Source organism: Sapajus apella, unplaced genomic scaffold (genome assembly GCF_009761245.1).
Source record: "Sapajus apella isolate SASKATOON/1434 unplaced genomic scaffold, GSC_monkey_1.0 scaffold85, whole genome shotgun sequence".
NCBI classification, from domain to species: Eukaryota; Metazoa; Chordata; class Mammalia; order Primates; family Cebidae; genus Sapajus; species Sapajus apella.
Genome location: NW_022437025.1, coordinates 5,700,578 through 5,718,597, shown reverse-complemented (window position 1 = coordinate 5,718,597; position 18,020 = coordinate 5,700,578). Strand labels below are relative to the sequence as shown.

Here is an 18,020-nt window from a genome sequence, read left to right as displayed (position 1 = left end):
GGCTGTAGGGAGGAGGCTGGCTGCAGGGAATAGGCTGGCTGCAGGGAATAGGCTGGCCATGGGGCCCATGTGCTGTGCTTGGTAGCCTGCCTCTAACCCCAAGGCTTTGCAGAGCCTCTGAGTGTTTTATTTAGGTAAGGAGTAATGGCATCACCTTGGCAAAAATATGGTTCTTGGACCAGACCAGACAAGAGAAAGTGGGGTCTGGCCCAGTGCTGTCGTAGGGTTACCGAGGATACCCCTTTAAGTGCTAAATAGATGGGACTGACTCGTGATGACCTGTTAGGTGTGGGGTGTAGTTTGTGGGGGGTGAGGCAGGAGTACACTGTTGAGGCTCCTGGCCTGGGCAGCAAGGTGGGTTTCTACATGCTGCATTCTTCATGCGTTGGCAAATTAAATTTGCTTCAGACTCAATATGGTTGTCTGCCACTGTAATCATCTGGACCCAGGGGACTCACTAAGTAAATCAGTGTTGGAATTCATTTTTGCTGATTGTTAATTTTGAATTTGAATCACTTATTGTATAGGCTTATAAAATAGCATACAATTAAAGTATGATTTTGTTTACAAAGCTCAGCTATAAATTTCTTAGGAAATTAAATAGGCAAGCTGTTATTAAGTTTTTAAAGAAATCCACACTCAAAAAAAGTAACAATTACAGTAAAAAGAAATAGATTTTCCCATGGCACTTAATATCACTGGCATCATGTTTGAATTTCTTTTTTTTTTTTTTTTTTTTTTTTAAGGGGAGCATGGATATGTTCTTGACCTTAGAGGATTTTTTTTCTGTGAACTGGAATGACTAGGCCAGCTCATTATGTGGTAACACAATATTACCACGAGGAGGACCATCTGCTTCCATCATCAATAATAAAGATGTAACCTACCAGCATGAGTCATTCAGCCCTGCCCGGGACCTGCTTGCTTATCTCCGGCCCTCTCATGGCTCACCTCCCAACCAAAGGGACTTGGTGAAGCCTGGGAGGGGCTCAGGGCCAGGGCCTCTCCACTGTGGGGAGGCCTCTGGGCTGCAGGCTGGGGCTGGCTGTTGTCCTGGGTGTCGGCTCACACAGCCTGCTGTGACACAGGCAGGTGCTGGGGCCGTGAGAGCCTAGACCTGTGATCCAAGATGGTGACCATACTCCAGCTAGAGCTGATGTGTAGAGAAAGTGTTGACAAAATTCCTTTTCCTTCTCTCTCTGGAATTTTTCTTGTTACTTGAGAGAGCAGCATCACATGGTGACAGAAGAGCATGGACTTTGGAGTTAGACTGCCTGGGTTTGTATCCTAGCTCTACTACAAATTGGCTGTGTGACTTGAGGCAAGTTACTTAACCTTTCTGAGCCTGATTTTCCTCATCTTTACAGTATGGAGAACAGTAGCACCTACCGCCAAGGTGGTGAGGATTAAATGGGTGAACACACATCACGGGCTCAGAATAGTGGTGAACATAGAAAGTGCTGTGAAAGTGTTTGCTGTTACTGTTGTTTCTTTCTTATGACCAGTCAGCCTTGAACAGGAAATGGAACAGCGGAACACAGTGTGAGAGAATGAGCCCGAGCTCTTGAGGGCGTGCCTCGTCTGCCTAGTCAACGAGCACTGCACCATGTTGAGGCCAGGTCCTATGCTGGGCACCGGGAGCCCCAGAGCAGTTGGGTTGACCTGCCTCAAGGCACCTGTGGTGGAGCTGGGCACACTGGCCAGGAGCTTTGGACTCACAGGCTCGGGTTTGGCTTCTGGCTTTGTCGTAGAGCCAATTACTACTTCTCAGTTTCCCCATCTGCTAAACAGGGATGGTATCTACTTGCTTAATTGTTATACATTAAGGGATATGTGTGTGTTTTTACGCAGGGTTGAACACAGTGAGTCGCCCTGCATTATTAGTTAAGGATGTCTTGACTTTTTAGTTCATCAGTCGGTCCGATTTGTGGTGTCGGTCCCATACGTGGTTTGCCCAAGACATGTGTCCAGTGCATCGATTTTATTCTAACTGGGCTGCATTCTCTTGGCTTGGGCCTTATATATTACTATTTTGGGGAAATATTGAAATGTTAACTTTTAGTTACCTTTTCAAATTTCACAACCATTTTGAAAATTAAGTCATATTTTTTGTTAACCTCGATTGTGGTTTGAGAGAGGTTTTCTTAAAAAGGGAAACAGAAGTGACCGTGGGTAGGAGAATAACAAGACAACAGTGGCTCCCATGGTGGGGTCACGTCAGCACCACCTAGGGATCTGTTAGAAATACAAGTTCTCAGGCCTCCCCCAGACACATCGAAACAAATTCTGGGGCTGGGGCCCAACAAGATTTGTTTTAACAGAAGCCATAGCTCATTCTAATGCATGCTAAAATGTAAGAACTATTGGTGTGCAGGAAGAGAATGTCAGCTATTGGAAGGAAAATAGCCATCTTTGCCGTAGCAGGTTAAATAAAGGGCCCAAAGCACACTGACTAGACAAATTCCAGTGCTGGCTGGCGAACTGAAGTTCCTGTGAATAAAGATGGGGAGCATGTATTCGGAGAGAGCTGCCTTCAGGCCTCTGGTTGCTGCTCTGCCTTGTGAATAAAGGGGAGCCTTCTTTCTTGGAGTCTATGGTCTTTTGTTTATTTCACAGATTTGAGCCTCTAAGTAGATCCATCCTGAGATTTACAATGAAGGACAAGACTTCTGTGGCCCTTGTCTTCCTTGGAATTTACCATGCGTCAAGGAAAGACAGATTTAAACAAATAACTCTACACATAATTACAGTTGTGGTAAATGTTGTGAAGAATTGCAGTGATAAGCAGTTCTTACCTCTGAGGTCACCTTTTTCAAGTGACTGCTAGCCACCAACTGCCAAATGCGAGTGTCTGTTCTCAGCCCTCGTCTTCCTTGGCCATCAGCAGCACTGCCTCGGCTCCTCCCGAGACTTTCTTCCCTCAGCTTCCAGGCTGCCCATTCGCCCTTCTTTTCCGTTTCCTTGCTAGGTCGCCCACCTTCCGCATCCTCTAAACGTTCGAGTGCCTGGAAGGCCCTTCCCTGTCCACCGTCACCCTCTAGGGCAAGCTTGTCCAACCTGCCTAATTTTGTTGTTGTTCTGCTCTGTTTAGGCATTGAGCAGCCTGAAGCCATGGTTTCCATTTCTGTCTCGTGTTAAGCAGAAAAGGGGTGAGGAAGGGCCGTTACTGGCTCAACCAAAATCAGAAACTAAGAACCCTTAACTGTTTTCTATCTGTGGATACCCCGGGCATCTCAGCTGGACTTGAAGCTTCAGAGGTCAGGCCCTCACACTGTCTTCAGTTGGGACCTACCTCCTGCCCAAAACTGACCATTTAAAAAGTAAAAGTGGGTGCAGTGGCTCACGCCTGTAGTCACAACACTTTGGGAGGCCAAGGCAGGTAGATCAACTGAGGTCAGTAGTTTGAGACCGGCCTGGCCAACATGGTGAAACCCCATCTCTCCTAAGAATACAAAACATTAGCCAGGTATGGTGGCAGGTGCCTGTAATCCTGGCTACTTGGGAGGCTGAGGCAGGAGAATGGCTTGAACCTGTGAGGTGGAGGTTGCAGTGAGCCAAGATCGCGCCGTTTCACTCCAGCCTGGTCACTAAGGGTGAAACTCCATCTCAAAAAAAAAAAAAAAAGGGAAAAGTGATGCTCTGTAATTTGAGCAGGTGTCAGAGGCTCAGGGCTGAAAACATGTGGGAACGCTTTAGAACAGACTGGGTGACTCTTTCAGACCTAACACTGAACACAGGCTGTAGGAGCTGATGGCGTTGTTGGGAAGTGAGGTTGAGCAGAAAGTTAATGACCTGGTTGGAGTCTGAGGGAGCTGCTGATTATGGGAACGATAGCTGCAGGAAGGGATAGGCTTGTAGATTTCCGTGTCCTGGATGAGACATTGTCATGTGGGCAGATGAGTTCATGGCCTGTTGTATTTGCGCCTGTATGACCTGGAATGTCTTGGATGGCCTTCTGGAATTTCAAGTCAGCTCTTAGATCTTAAGGCAAGAATCCCGGAGAAGGCAGCTCCAGGACAGTGACGGTTTTTTTCCTCACCTCTGAGAAGTCTGGGGTACTCTGAAAATCTCAAAATATTGCACCTTGCAGGAAGGATAGGTCTTGGTGGTCACTGGAGGTAATGGTGGCAGGCCTACAGTCCAATTCTCAAATAACAAGAAAAACCTTCACTTTCGTGATCCCTTATGCCTTTGGAAAATGGGTTTGAACGAGCTTACAGAAGTAAACAGGTCCCAGTCCCAGGAAAGAGAATAAGCACATTCCACCGTGTCTCACCCAATGAATGCAGATATGAAGCCTGAACAGAAAGCATGGAGCAGCTACTTGAGATTCTGGAAAGAAACAGTGGCAGGTGGGTTGGGGAAGAAGACCAAAATTTGTAGTACCACTGAATTGGTACTGAGTTTACTGATTTTTTTCTCCTCTGATCCTGAACTTGGGCAGCCCCAAACCCAGGAACAGGTCTTAATATGGACAGAGAGCACCAGGAAAACTCTGTATTTCTGGCTTGGGGAATGGGTCTCTAACACTTAGAATGCAGAAACCCAATTTTTAGTTTTATTTTATTTATTTTTATTTTTGAGACAGAGTCTCTCTCTGTCACCGAGGCTGGAGTGCAATGGCATGATCTTGGCTCACTGCAACCTCTGCCTCCTGGGTTCAAGTTATTCTCCTGCCTCAGCCTCCCAAGTAGTTGGGACTATAGGTGCATTTCACCATGCCTGGCTCATTTTTGTATTTTTAGTAGAGATGGGGTTTCATCATGTTGATCAGGCTGGTCTTGAACTCCTGACCTCAGGTGATCCTCCTCCCTTGGCCTCCCAGAGTGCTGAAATTACAGGCATGAGCCACCATGCCCGGCCCTAGTTTTATTTTTTTTCCTCTGTTCTCTTACACCCCAACCCTCAGACATTCTTATGACAGCAGCAGCTGGTGGGAGTTTGAAACTCCCAGGAAAGGGAAGCTGATTAGAAGAGTTTTGTTTCCAAGGGCCAGAGTGTGAACCCCTGATGCTTTATTCTCTCTCTTTCCCCGTTACCTGGCTCAGATGTGGATACAGTTGTGGGAAGCGTATGGCTAGAGAACCAGAAAAAGGGAGACCCAGAAAACTAGAAAGTACGGCGGGATTGCAGAGGAGGAGGAGCTTGGGAAGGTGATTCTTTAACGTGGTTTATGAGCTCCCAGACTTCTTGTCACGTTGTGAATACACAGATCTGACCCTGGGTAGCTAACCTCAACTTTGAGAACTAACTGATCTTCGGAATAGACCACGATGCAATTCCCTAACTGGCCACTGGATGGTGCACATGCAGGATAGATCCAAAAAGTGCTTCAAAGGCTTTGAAAACTCTTGACTTTGGAACCACAACTTGCGCAAAAGGCTGGCTGGAACTTGTGTGTGGAATCCAACTGGGTAAACTGCTTACTAAGATAAAAATGTCAACATTCTCCCAATGTCACTCTCAATCCTCCCAAGGATTGAGAGAAAATTCAGAGTTTAACACTGAATGTGTTTCTTAACACAAAATGTCTAGAATGCAGTTCAAAATTAATTGGCTTATGAACTAGAATCATCTTTTTTAAAAACAAAAATTTCCTCTGAATCAGAATAGGTTCAGATAGGATCATCTCTTCTTTTGTCTTTTTTTTTTTTTTTTTTTTTGAGATGGAGTCTTGCTCTGTCGCCCAGGCTGGAGTGTAGTGGTGGGATCTGGGCTCACTGCAACCTCTGCCTCCCAATTTCAAGTGATTCTCCAGCCTCAGACTCCCGAGTAACTGGGATTACAGGTACCCATCACCACACCTGGCTAATTATTTTTGTATTTTTAGTAGAGATGGGTTTTCATCATGTTAGCCAGGCTGGTTTTGAACTCCTGACCTCAAGTGATCCACCCGCCTCGGCCTCCCAAAGTGCTAGAATTACAGGCATGAGCCACTGCGCCCGGACTGTTTTTTGTTTTTGAGATAGGGTCTTGCTCTGTCACCCAGGCTTGAGTGCAGTGGTGCATTTCAGCTCACTGCAACATCTGCCTCCTGGGCTCAAGCAGTCCTCCTATCTCAGCCTTGTGAGTAGCTGGGACTACAGGCAAGTGCCACCATACCTGGCTAATTTTTTATATTTTGTGTAGAGATAGGATTTTGCCATGTTGCCTAGGCTGGTCTCGAACTCCAGGATTCAAGATCTGCCCGCCTCAGCCTCCCAAAGTGCTGAGATTACAGGTGTGAGCCACTGCGCCTGGCCAGGATCATCTTTTGGTAATCAAGATACCACTGCCAAGATAATGCAGATGTTGGAATTTTCCAATAGACTTTAAAGCAACCATTATAAAAATGCTCCAACAAGTAAGGGTGAACGCTTCTGAGATGAGAAAATAGAAAGTATAAGTAAAGAAAAAGAAACTGTAAAAAGAACTAAGTGGAAATTTTGTAACTGAAAAATACACTAACTGAAATAAACTAACCAGAGAGGCTTAATAGCAGAATGGAGATGATAGAGGAGTGAGTGAATGAATTTTAAGATCAATAGAAATTATCCAATCCAGGCCGGGCATGGTAGCTCATGCCTGTAATCCCAGCACTTTGGAAAGCCAAGGCGGGTAAATCACAAGGCCAGGAGTTTGAGACCAGCCTGGCCAACATGGTGAAACCCCATCTCTACTGAAAATGTAAAAATTAGCCAGGTGTGGTGGCGGGCACCTGTAATCCCAGCTACTTGGGAGGCTGAGACAGGAGAATCACTTGAACCTAGGAGGCAAAGGTTGCAGTGAGCCAAGGTCACACCACTGTGCTCCATCCTGGGTGACAGAGCACTCCGTCTCAAACAAAACAAAAAAACCAGAAATTATCCAATCTGAGCAGTACAGAGAAAAAATGAGTTAAAAAATTGAGCAGAGCCTTAGGAACATGTAGGGCGGTAGTAAAAAGTGTAACACTATCATTGGAGTGTCAGAGGAGAGGAGAGACAATATGATGTGGAAACGTTGGAGTCAGTGATGGCCAAGTATCTCCCACATTTAGCGAAAGATTCAAACCTATAGATTCAGGAAATTCAGTGGCTGCCAAACAAACCCTAAAAGGTAAGAAGTCCACGTCCAGATGCATCATAACCAAACTGCTGAAAATAAAGACAAGAAATCTTATAAGCATCCAGAGAGGAACAATGTCATACTTACTGGGGATTAACAATTTGACTGAATTTCTCATCAGAAGCCATGGAGGCCAGAAAAATAAAACAGTATTTTTAGAGTGCTGAAAAGAACTGTCAACCCAAAATTCTGTATCCAGAAAAAAAAAAAAAAACCCTTCAGGAATGAAAGTGAAATAAAGATATTCTCAGGTGATGAAAAACTAAGAATTTGTTGCCAGCAGTCTGGCTCTAAAAGGAATTGCTAAAAGAAATTGTTCAGGTAGAAAGGTCATTATACTAGGAGGAGACTTGGAACATCAAGAAAAAAGGGGAACAGAAATAGTAAATATCTGGATAAATTATTTTCTTTTTGCTTTAACTAAATGCCAATAGGTGTTGACTTTAAATATACGGTAACAGTCTTACGTGCGCTACAGCATGATTAGAGTAGCAAGAGCAATAAACAATTTGTCATATAATCAGAATGCGAAGTTGATGAATTAAATTAAAACATCATAAATAGAAACACGTTCACAAAACCACAGCTGATTATACATAACTCTCATTTCTTGGGAAACACAATTTTAAATAAACAGTTGAGTTTCCCAATGGACTATAAATCCTGGGGAAGAAATCAGGGCACATGATAAATTATCATGAAAAGAATCTAGAAAATGCGAGGACATGTGCATGGGCTTCTCATTCCTATTGACATTGATTTGGGGAATGTTCTCAAGTCAGCAGACTGTTTTCTCAATGAGTTGTTTACAAATATGTTTGAAAGCAAAAATTATAATGGGTTTACAGTGTGTGTAGATGTAATATGTAAGACAAGTGAAATGCAGAAGGGGACAAGGTATGGTGATAAAGTTCCGCATTCCACTTGAAGTAGTAAAATATTGATTCTAAGTAGATTGTGAAAAATTAATAAGTATATTGTAATCCCTAGACCAACCACTAAACTAGACAAAGAGATGGGGGAAGAAGCCACCACACACAATAGAGAAATCAAAATGGAGTTCTAAAAAAAGTTCAGAAAACTTTATCTAAAACAGGAAAGAAGACATAAAGGAAGAAAAAAGAGGAAACATGGGATAATAGACTTAAATTCGAACATACCAACAATCACATTAAATGTAAATGGTCTGAACACACCAGTTGTGTGTTTCATTACTCAGCTCTGACAGATTGTCAGAATGGGTTAAAAAAACGGGCTGGGTGTAGTGGCTCACACTTGTAATCCTAGCATTTGGGATTACACAAGGAAATTAGAAAATATTTTGAAGCGAGTGAAAACACAACATACCTAAATTTGTAGGTTGCAGTGCTTAGAGGGAGATGTATTGCATTAAAATGTCACACCGAAAGGAAAAAAGGTCTCAAATCAATAAACAAAATTTGTACCTTAAGAAAGTATAAACAGAGCAAATAAACCCAAAGCAAGCAAAAGGAAGCAAAAGATAAATGTGAGAAAAGATTTCCATGCAATTAAAAACAGAAAACTGATAGTCAATGAAACCGAAAGCCTGTGCTTGGAAATGATCAACAGCATTGATTAAACTCTAGCAAAACTGACAAAAAGAGAATAAAATTAGCAAAGGGAATGAAAAGGGGGATACCACTACAGGCTCCACAAAAATAAGACAATAGAATGTTATAAATAACTGTACAGGTTTTTCTTTGCTGTTGTTGTTGTTGTTTTTAAAGACAAAGTCTTGCTCTGTCAGTCAGGCTGGAGTGCAGTGGTGCAATCTTAGCTCACTGCAACCTCTGCCTCTTGGATTCAAGTGATTCTCATGCCTCAGCCACCCTAGTAGCTGGGATTACAGGCATGTGCCACCACGCCCAGCTAATTTTTGTATTTTTAGTAGAGACAGGGTTTTGCCGTGTTGGCCAGGATGGTCTAAAATTCCTGGCCTCAAGTGATCCACCTGCCTCAGCTTCCTAAAGTGCTGGGATTACAGGTGTGAGCTACCACACCAGCCACATAAATTTGATAACTTAGGTGAAATGGTCCATTTCCTTGAAAATTGTAGATCACCAAAATTCATCCAAGATGAAATAGATAATCTGAATCATCCTGGAATTTGTTAAAGAAGGACCAGATGGTTTCACTGATGAATCCTACTGAACATTTAAAGAAAACACCAATTTGAGGAGAAGAGGGAGTACTTCCTGACTCATTTGAAAGGCCAGTATTACCCTGATACCCAAACTAGATGAATACAGGATCAAAAAGAACAAACTACAGGCAAATAGCCCTTATGTAGACACACAAAATTCTCAACACAGTATTAACAAATTGAATTCAATAATACATTAAAGAGTTATAACCATGACAAAGCGACATTTAGCCTAGGAACACAAGACTGGGTCAGTGTTTGAGAATCGATTAGTGTAATCAATCATACTGCTGATTTCAAGAAAACCACATGATCATATCAGTTGGTGCAGAAAAAGCATTTGATGGAATTCAGTGTCCATTCTTCATAACAACTCTCAGCAAAGAAGAAATGGAAGAGAACTTCCTCCACCTGATACAGAGCATCTACAGAAAACAGCTGCGGCTAACGTCATGCTTAATGGAGAAAGAACGAAGGCCTTCCCCCAACATTGAAAACAAGACCAGGATGTCTATTCTTACTATTCCTGTTCAACATCGTATTGGAAGTCCTAGCTGGTACGTTGCTCGTGGGAATGCAAAATGGTGCAGCGATTCTGCAAAAACAGTTTGGAAGAAGTTTCTTGTAGGTGAAACATATACTTACAGTTAGCCCAGCAATCCCACTCTTAGGTATTTGCCATCAAGAAATGAAAACTTGTGTTTGTAAAAAATCTGTACATGTTTATAGCTGCTCTTTTCATAGTCTTCAAGAAATGGGAACAACCCAAATGCCTTTCAGTGAATGGATGAAGGGCAGTACATCCCATACGACGAAGCATGACTCAGTGATAAACACGCTTAGCACCTTGGGTGAATCTCAGGCATTATCTGAGGGGAGAAAGCCGGCCTCAAAAGCTTGTATGCTGTGATTTCGTTTGTGCCACATAACTGGAAAAGACGAAGTTGTGGTGATGGAGAACAGTCATAGTGCCAGGGGTGGGGTAGGATGTGACTACCAAGGGCTAGCACAGAGGAGGTCCTGGGAGTGATAGAGCTGTTTTGTATCTTGATAGCCGTGAGGGTGGCTACAAGGCAATGTTTAGAAGTCACAGGACTATATGCACCAAAAAGTGAACTGTATGTTAATTCAAAAAATAAACTGGCATGAATGAATGAATCAGTCAGGGTATTTTTGATCCAGCATTTCTACTTCTGGTAATTTCTCCTAAGGATACATCCATATAAGGGTGAAATGAGGGTTGTATAAGAGTATTGATTGCAGCACGAATGATTGGAAGCTATCTAAATGTTTGGCAGGGAATGGGTGAAATCCTAAATGAAATACTGCACTGACCTCACAGAGCAAAATGGATCATCATTTGTGTAGTGTGCTCTGTGTGTATAAAGATACACACATATCCTTGTAAATGCAGAGACCATATTTGGAAGGATACTTGCAAAATAGCTAAAAGTGGAATTTCTTTGGAGAGGAAAACAAACTGAGTACGTGGGAGAGAAGAGGGAGACCTACTTTCCACCGTATACGCTTTTGTACCTTTTGTATTTTGTTCTGTATACATATCTACTTAAATAATTTTTTCTTTTTTTTTGAAATGGAGTCTTGCTCTTTTGTCCAGACTGGAGTGCAGTAGCACAGTCTTGGCTCACTGCAACCTCCGCCTCCTGGGTTCAAGCAATTTCCAGCTAATTTTTGTATTTTTAGTAGAGACGGGGTTTCACCATGTTGGCCAAGGTGGTCTTGAACTCCTGACCTCAAGTGATCTGCTTGCCTTGGCCCAAAGTGCTAGGATTACAGGTGTGAACCACCATATCTGGCCTTTAAAATATATATATATTTTTAATGTGTAGAATAACAGAAAAATTGTTGAGGAAATTTGGGCAAAGGACAGCAAGGCAAAACCAGAGGTAAGTGGATGCTCCAAGGTGTAACTCAAAAAATTTCATGTAACTCCTAGAGGCATGCTACAGATTTTACACTGAGCTTCCTAGTGGCAGGGCAAAGAGGGAAACAGTATACAGCTGGTAACCCAGAGTTTAAAGCTGAAGCTGAACCTACTCTGGAAGTTTCGGCTTGTCAAGGTGGTAGATATCATGTTTGTATGGTATTGGGATCTTTTGGTGGAGAACAGGTCTATCAGGAGATTATCCCATAAAATGTCTAATCCCCATTCATCCCCATTAATGTTGGGGTTTAGAGAAGCAGCAGGTTAATCACATATCATACTTCCACATGATGCCAAGAGTGAGAAAGAAGGAAGTGATCTGAAATTTCTCCAGGGGAAATGGCAGGATGGTTGTTTAATTTGCACTTTACTTTTTAGTCTCCTGCTATTGTCCTGGTAACAGTTTATTTATTCTGAGAAGTATAAATTCTTTATCCCCAATGCCTTTTAACAAGATAAACTGAAATTCCTATTTAATGCTTAGCGCATCCTAGAGTTTGCTTATTTTTCCTAATGTGGAGGTGATAAATTTCCCTGTTAGTTGGAGAGGGTAGTGTTCAGAGAGCACACTTTCTTTGGTGCAAACACTGTGGATCTTGTGTTCATTCTTACTGGTGTGTCTCCCAGGAAGGAATAGGAATTTGAGAACAGGAAACACGTATTCTTTCACAGCTCTTCACCGGGTCCTTTCACAATGTTGTGTTGAGAGGGGTAGGGTTCTGAGGCCTGCGAATGTGGGTTGAGGTAGGTTGGGGAAGACTCTGACTTTGGGATCAGAGAGCCCGAGTCTGCACGTAGGTTCCGTCATTTACAGTCAGACGTGTGGACCTAAGGCCATGGCTCTGCCTTTCCGAACCTTAGTATCCTCTGCAAAGGCAGTGCTCACGTTGCCTTGTGTTTGTGAGGGTGAAGTACGATGAAGCGTGGGGTCCTGGAGCAGTGGCCGGCATCCTGTGGGAGCTCCGTCACCGTCAGGACTCCTGTCATTGTGGTCTCCTGCCACGGCTAGACCTTCAGTCTCACGTGCTTAGGAAAAAGCCAGCAACAGACACGGAAACAGCCTTGCTGCAGTAACAATGCAGTGTGGTTTGGAAATTGCAGTTCGTGAAATCGATTTTTGATGCCATCTGAATTCGCTTAAAAATTATTTTTTCAAATTTTAAATACAATTTATGAAAAAAATACCTGTCAAATATTCAAATGATAGATGGAAGACAGGAAAATCCTTTTCCCCCTGAGACTTCACAGCCCTGTCACAGAGGAATCTCTGATGGTTTCGTGCCCACCCTCCCAGGCCTTTCTCAGAGACACATTATGTATGTGTGAGTTTCATCCATACAAATTCATTTACATGATGCAATTGCAGACTGAGTTCTTTGAGCACCTTCTCTCTGGTTTGTATGGGGCACTTAGGAAGCTTGTTAAACACACAACTGTAAGTTGTAGTAGCCTGTGATTGTAGGGAGGGGACTGCGTTGTAAGTCTGGTTTCAGGCTGACCTTGACTTGGCAGTGGCCTCTGCAGATGGGTGGCCTATTGTGTACTATTGTGAACGCTGAAGAGATGGTGTGGTTTAAGTGATGCCACTTCCCAGAAAGACGGAGAGAGATGCCCCTGGGAGCTTTTGAATGCCTTTGCCCTCCCCTAGGCCTTTTAACATGTTGACGTGGAAACAAGGACCCCACGGAAAACCCCTCTTTCATACTGACCGAACTCCCAGTGGAAGAGTGGGAGAGTTCAGAGGCCTTTGCAGTCTCTTCAGCACAGCTGGAGTGGCAGAGATACCCCCTGCAGGCCTTTCCAGTGTGGTCTAGCCCAGCCTGGGCACACTTGGGCCAGTGGCCGGCACACAGTAGGTGCTCCAGAGGACTCTGAGGAACCCAGATTTGAGGAGACTAAGGCTATTTCTGAACCTCTTCAGGTTGCCTGATTTGAACTCAAAATGTTACTGGGCCTTCAGGAGATTAAAAAACAATCTTGTCAGTGTGTGGGGAGCAAGCACTTTAGGTGGAGTCCTCTCTGTGACACTGTGAATTAACAGACACAGCCGGCATGTGTTCGTTGGCCTTATGCCTGAGTGTGATAGTTAAGGAGGCCTTAGGGACACACAGGGAGCACTATTTTGGGAAATAGAAATCTTAGTTCGTAGGCGATACATCTGGGTAGTTGGCAGTTAGAAGCCCTGGAGTCAGACTGCCTGGGTTCAAGTCCCACCCTGCCACTTGAGGGGGTTACTCAGAGCTGCTGCCGCTGTATCAGGGACAGCTCAGTGGGGGCGGGTGTGTGATGCTGACACTACCTGTGTTAGTTTCCTGTAGCCGCTCTAACAAATCACTACACACTCGGTGGCTCAGAACAACTGAAATCTGTCCATTAGTCTGGGAGGTCAGAAGTCCTAACTGGGCTGGGCACAGTGTCACACTGTAATCCCAGCACTTTGGGAGGCTGAGGCAGGCAGCTCACTTGAGCGCAGGAGTTCAAGACCAGCCTGGGCAACATGTCAAAACCCCATCTCTACAAAAAATACAAAAATTAGCTGGGCATGGTGCACACCTTTAATCCCAGTTACTTGGGGGGCGAGGTGAGAGGATCGCTTGAGCCCCAGAGGTGAAGGCTGCAGTCAGCTGAGATAGCACCACTGCCCTCCAGCCTGGGTGACAGAAGGAGACCTTATTTCCAGAAAAAAAAGTCCTCAATGAGTCTTCCAGGCTAAAATCAAGGTATTGGCAGGACTGGATCTGTCTAGAGGTTCCAGGAAAGAATCTTTCTCTTGCAGCACTCTGCACCTAGAGATTGCCGTATTCCTTGGCTTGTGAAGCATCACTCTAATGATGACATCACTCAATGTCTCCAGCACATTGCCTGCCCCCTTCTGCAGTCCCGCCTCCCTCTGCCTCCCTCTTAGGACGCCTGTGCTTATTTTGAGCCACCTGAATTATCTAAGATAATCACCCCATCTCAGGGTCCTAACCTTAACCATGTCTGCAAAGCCCTTCTTGCCGTATGAGATGACATCTGCAGGTTCCCGGGATTAAGAGGTGGACATGTTGGGGGGGCCATTATTTTGCCTCCCACAGTACCTACCTTGTAGGGTTGTGAGGATCGAATAAGAGAGTGTGCGTCAGACAGCCCTGTGGGGGGCACAGGGAAGCCTTTGATTGGCGGCTTCTGTAGAATTTCAAAATGGATGTGGGCTGTGGGCATCCACTATTGTTCCTTGTTATAGGAGAGTTCAAAGGATAGGGCGTCCTTTCGCCTCAGGACCCTCCCACTCAGGACTGGACTCCGAAGGCACAGCTGAGGCACTGAGTTTTAGGTAATATTTGGTCAAAGTGGGGGAAAGAATTTTATTTAGTAATTAAACCAGGCCTTCTAAGAGTTGGGATTTTTTTTTTTTTCTAATAAAAGAACAGAACCAGCCTGTGGAGCCTGTCCACAGCCCGGTGGCCAAGCAGAACCCCAGCAGCATCAAAGCAGGGCTGCGGCCCTGCGGAAGGGCCACCCAGATTTCAGAGGCAAACACCACTCCCCGGCGGTCACCTGTGAGCTCAGTATTGGAGGATAAGTAGGTGGTTTCCAAGGTTTTTAGGGGAGTGTAGGGAAGAGGGAGTAACTGAGCAGAGGGAACAGAGCCTTGGTAACTTGAAAGAAATGGGGAGGGGTTGATTATAGCCGGGCTGGGAGGAGGAGGGGAGGGAACATGGCATTGGAGTGGAACCCCGGACAAGCTGGTGCTGGCTCTCCTAAGAAGTCCGTTTAGGTGCTACTGTGGTTTCTTTATTTGGGTTTGTGGTTTTGTTTTGTTTTACTTTTAAAATAGCATTTTGGCTATGAAAGTTAACAATAGTGATAGGAAATTTGGAAATCTGATAGAAATGTAACAAAAATAAGCATTACCCATAATTCTGTCATCCGGAGATAATCCCCTGATAACATTCTCATTATATTCGTTCTTCTATTATTAAATCACATCACGCCTCTACTTAAAATCGTCTTAAGCGTTTCCTACCACATTTGGGCTAAATGCACGCTCCTTGCCATGACCTTGCAAGGACCACCTGGTCTGACCCCTGCCCGACTGGCTCCATCTCCTGTGACCCCCTTCATCCTGGCCTTGCTCGCTGGTTTTCTGACTTTTGGGCACCCCAAGTTTCTCACTGCCCCACCTTTGTACTTCCGCCTCCTTCTGCCTGGAGTGCTGGGCCGTGATTCCTCACACATGGGCTCCTTGTCACTGGGTCTCAGCTCTGAGCCCACCTCCTAGATACTGTCTTCTCAGGAGGGTTTCCCTAACCGCTTAGTGTCAGCACTGCTCCTCCCCGCCATCCCCCCACCACTCTGCTGCGGGACTCTGGGGCATTTTCTGCACAGCACTTTTCTGCACGTTATATTCTTGCCCGTGTGCTTCTTTACTGTCCCTTCACCCCACTAGAATATAAATGCAGGAGAGCAAGGACCAGACCTTGTGTGCTTGTTGACTGCTTTTCTGCAGGACTTGGGACAGTACCTAGCATTCACGGATGGTTAATTTGTAAGTTTACCAGATTTGTAAATGGATGAATGAATTTCACAGTTTTACAACATACCATTCTGTAAGCTATTTTCTTACTTCTGTGACAACATATGCATTTCCCCATATCTGTAATTATTCTATGATTTCATTTTTACTTAACTGAGTCTAAGCAATGGCTTTTTGTTTAGCTATGTCATGATTTACTTACACTTGATCTTAACCAAAAGGCCGAGAAGCGATTGTCATGATTTACTTAATGCATCTCCTGGATTGGACATGAATTTGTTCCTTCAGTGACCATTTAATCCCTGTGACATCCAGTGGCTTGTAGTAAGATTGGTTTTGCCAGCCTGGCTGCTAGGAGGCTGCCACGAACAAAGGAATCATCACTGTCTCCTTGACCTCAAAGGGTAGAGACAGCAATGTTACAGAAAAGCCACATCAGCACATGAACCTGGTGTGCTGGTGGGGAGGCAAGAAGCCTGGGAATGAGCTCCAGTAACTCAGGAGATTTGAGGGGGAGGTTCTTTACACATGGATCAATCATGATCGATGTGAAACCCAATGCCAGATTGAGATGAAAAAAGGTCTCTAACTTCTTTTATTTTCATTATTTTTATGATTTGTTTGATGAAGTCCTGCTCTGTCATCCAGGCTGGAGTGCAGTGGTGTGATCCCAGCTCACTGCAACCTCCGCCTCCCGGGTTCAAGGGATTATCATGCCTCAGCCTCCCGAGTAGCTAGGATTACAGGTGCACACCATCACACCCAGGGAATTTTTGTATTTTTAGCAGTGATGGGCTTTTGCTGTGTTGGCCAGGCTGATCTCAAACTCCTGACTTCAGGTGATCTACCCACCTCAGCCTCCCAAAGTGCTGGGATTATAGGCGTGAGCCACCATGCCCAGCCAAGGGTGTCTAACTTCTGATTGTTGCTTTAAGTTTCAAAATTTAGGAAAAGTCAACTTATCATCACATGGTTTGATGTGTAGTAAAAATTTCATAAATAGTGCTCAATTCTAAGATGTGAAATAGAGGCCAGGCTCGGTGGCTCACGCCTGTAATCCCAGCACTTTGGGAGGCCGAGGCGGGTGGATCACGAGGTCAAGAGATCAAGACCATCCTGGTCAACATGGTGAAACCCTGTCTCTACTAAAAATACAAAACATTAGCTGGGCATGGTGGCACATGCCTGTAGTCCCAGCTACTCGGGAGGCTGAGGCAGGAGAATTGCCTGAGCCCAGGAGGCGGAGGTTGCAGTGAGCCGAGATTGCGCCATTGCACTCCAGCCTGGGTAACAAGAGCGAAACTCCGTCTCAAAAAAAAAAAAAAAAATACAAAAATTGGCTGGGCATGGTGGCGTGCACCTGTAGCCGCAGCTCTCAGGAGGCTCAGGCAGGAGAATTGCTTGAACCTAGGAGGCAGAGGCGGAGGTAGTGGTGAGCCGAGATCGCGCCATTGCACTCCAGCCTGGTGACAGAGTGGGACTCTGTCTCAAAAAAAAAAAAAAAAAAAGATGTGAAATAGAAAGTATTTTTGAAGTAACTTGCAAGTTACAACCTGCTGGAAGCGATGGCAGTGTGCTTTGGTAGGCACACCTCAGTGCACCTCCCAGGCACGCTGCACGCAGCCGGCTGCACGCAGCCGTCTCCACGTTTAAAGTTTGGTGAGTGTGGACTTCCTGCGCTAGCTCTGTCTGGCCAACTTCTTAGGAGTGCTGGTAGGAGGCATGGAGAGCCTGAGGACTGCTTCTCTCTCTGAGAACAGAGCTCCACAGGTTAGCCCTCTTCCAGCTGCAGGCATTGTTTCTGGAAAGTCACCCTTCACCCCTCAGGCTGGGCCAGTTGCTTCCTGAGGCCCCCCCCCCCCGAACCTCAGAAGCTTCGCAGTTGTAGCACCCAGCAACAGGAGAGTGTATCATTGCCTGTTTGCTGGTCCATGAGCGATTCAGGGGCAGGAACCTTGTTCTCCTTTGCTCCTGGGGCCAAGCACCATTAGGGCCTGCTGGACGGATGGAAGAAGGAAGGACAGATGCGTCCTGTGGCACACAGCGATTGCCCCAATGCTTAACTGCCTCCCCTGTGCCATGTGCTGTGCTAGGCCTCCCCCACACCCAGAGGTTTTACAGCCTTGGGTGGAAGGGAGAGAAATACGAATTAGGTCATCATGTTACAAGTTGTGGTAAGTGCTGCAACAGCACCTGGTGCTAGGGGCAAGAATGGCAGGCCCTTGCTGTAGTTTAGGTAGGCTGGGAGGGTGTCTGTGAGGATGGGAGTTTCAGATGAGACCTGATTGCGTTATCTCAAACCTATA

At 45.0% G+C, this 18,020-nt stretch overlaps 1 protein-coding gene across 5 annotated transcripts in view; it reads left to right on the top strand.

The window, feature by feature from the left end:
• The window catches only part of TBC1D14 (TBC1 domain family member 14), a 125,491-nt gene that overhangs the window by 63,725 nt on the left and 43,746 nt on the right, over positions 1 to 18,020 (top strand). The gene's annotated exons all lie outside the window — the stretch shown is intronic.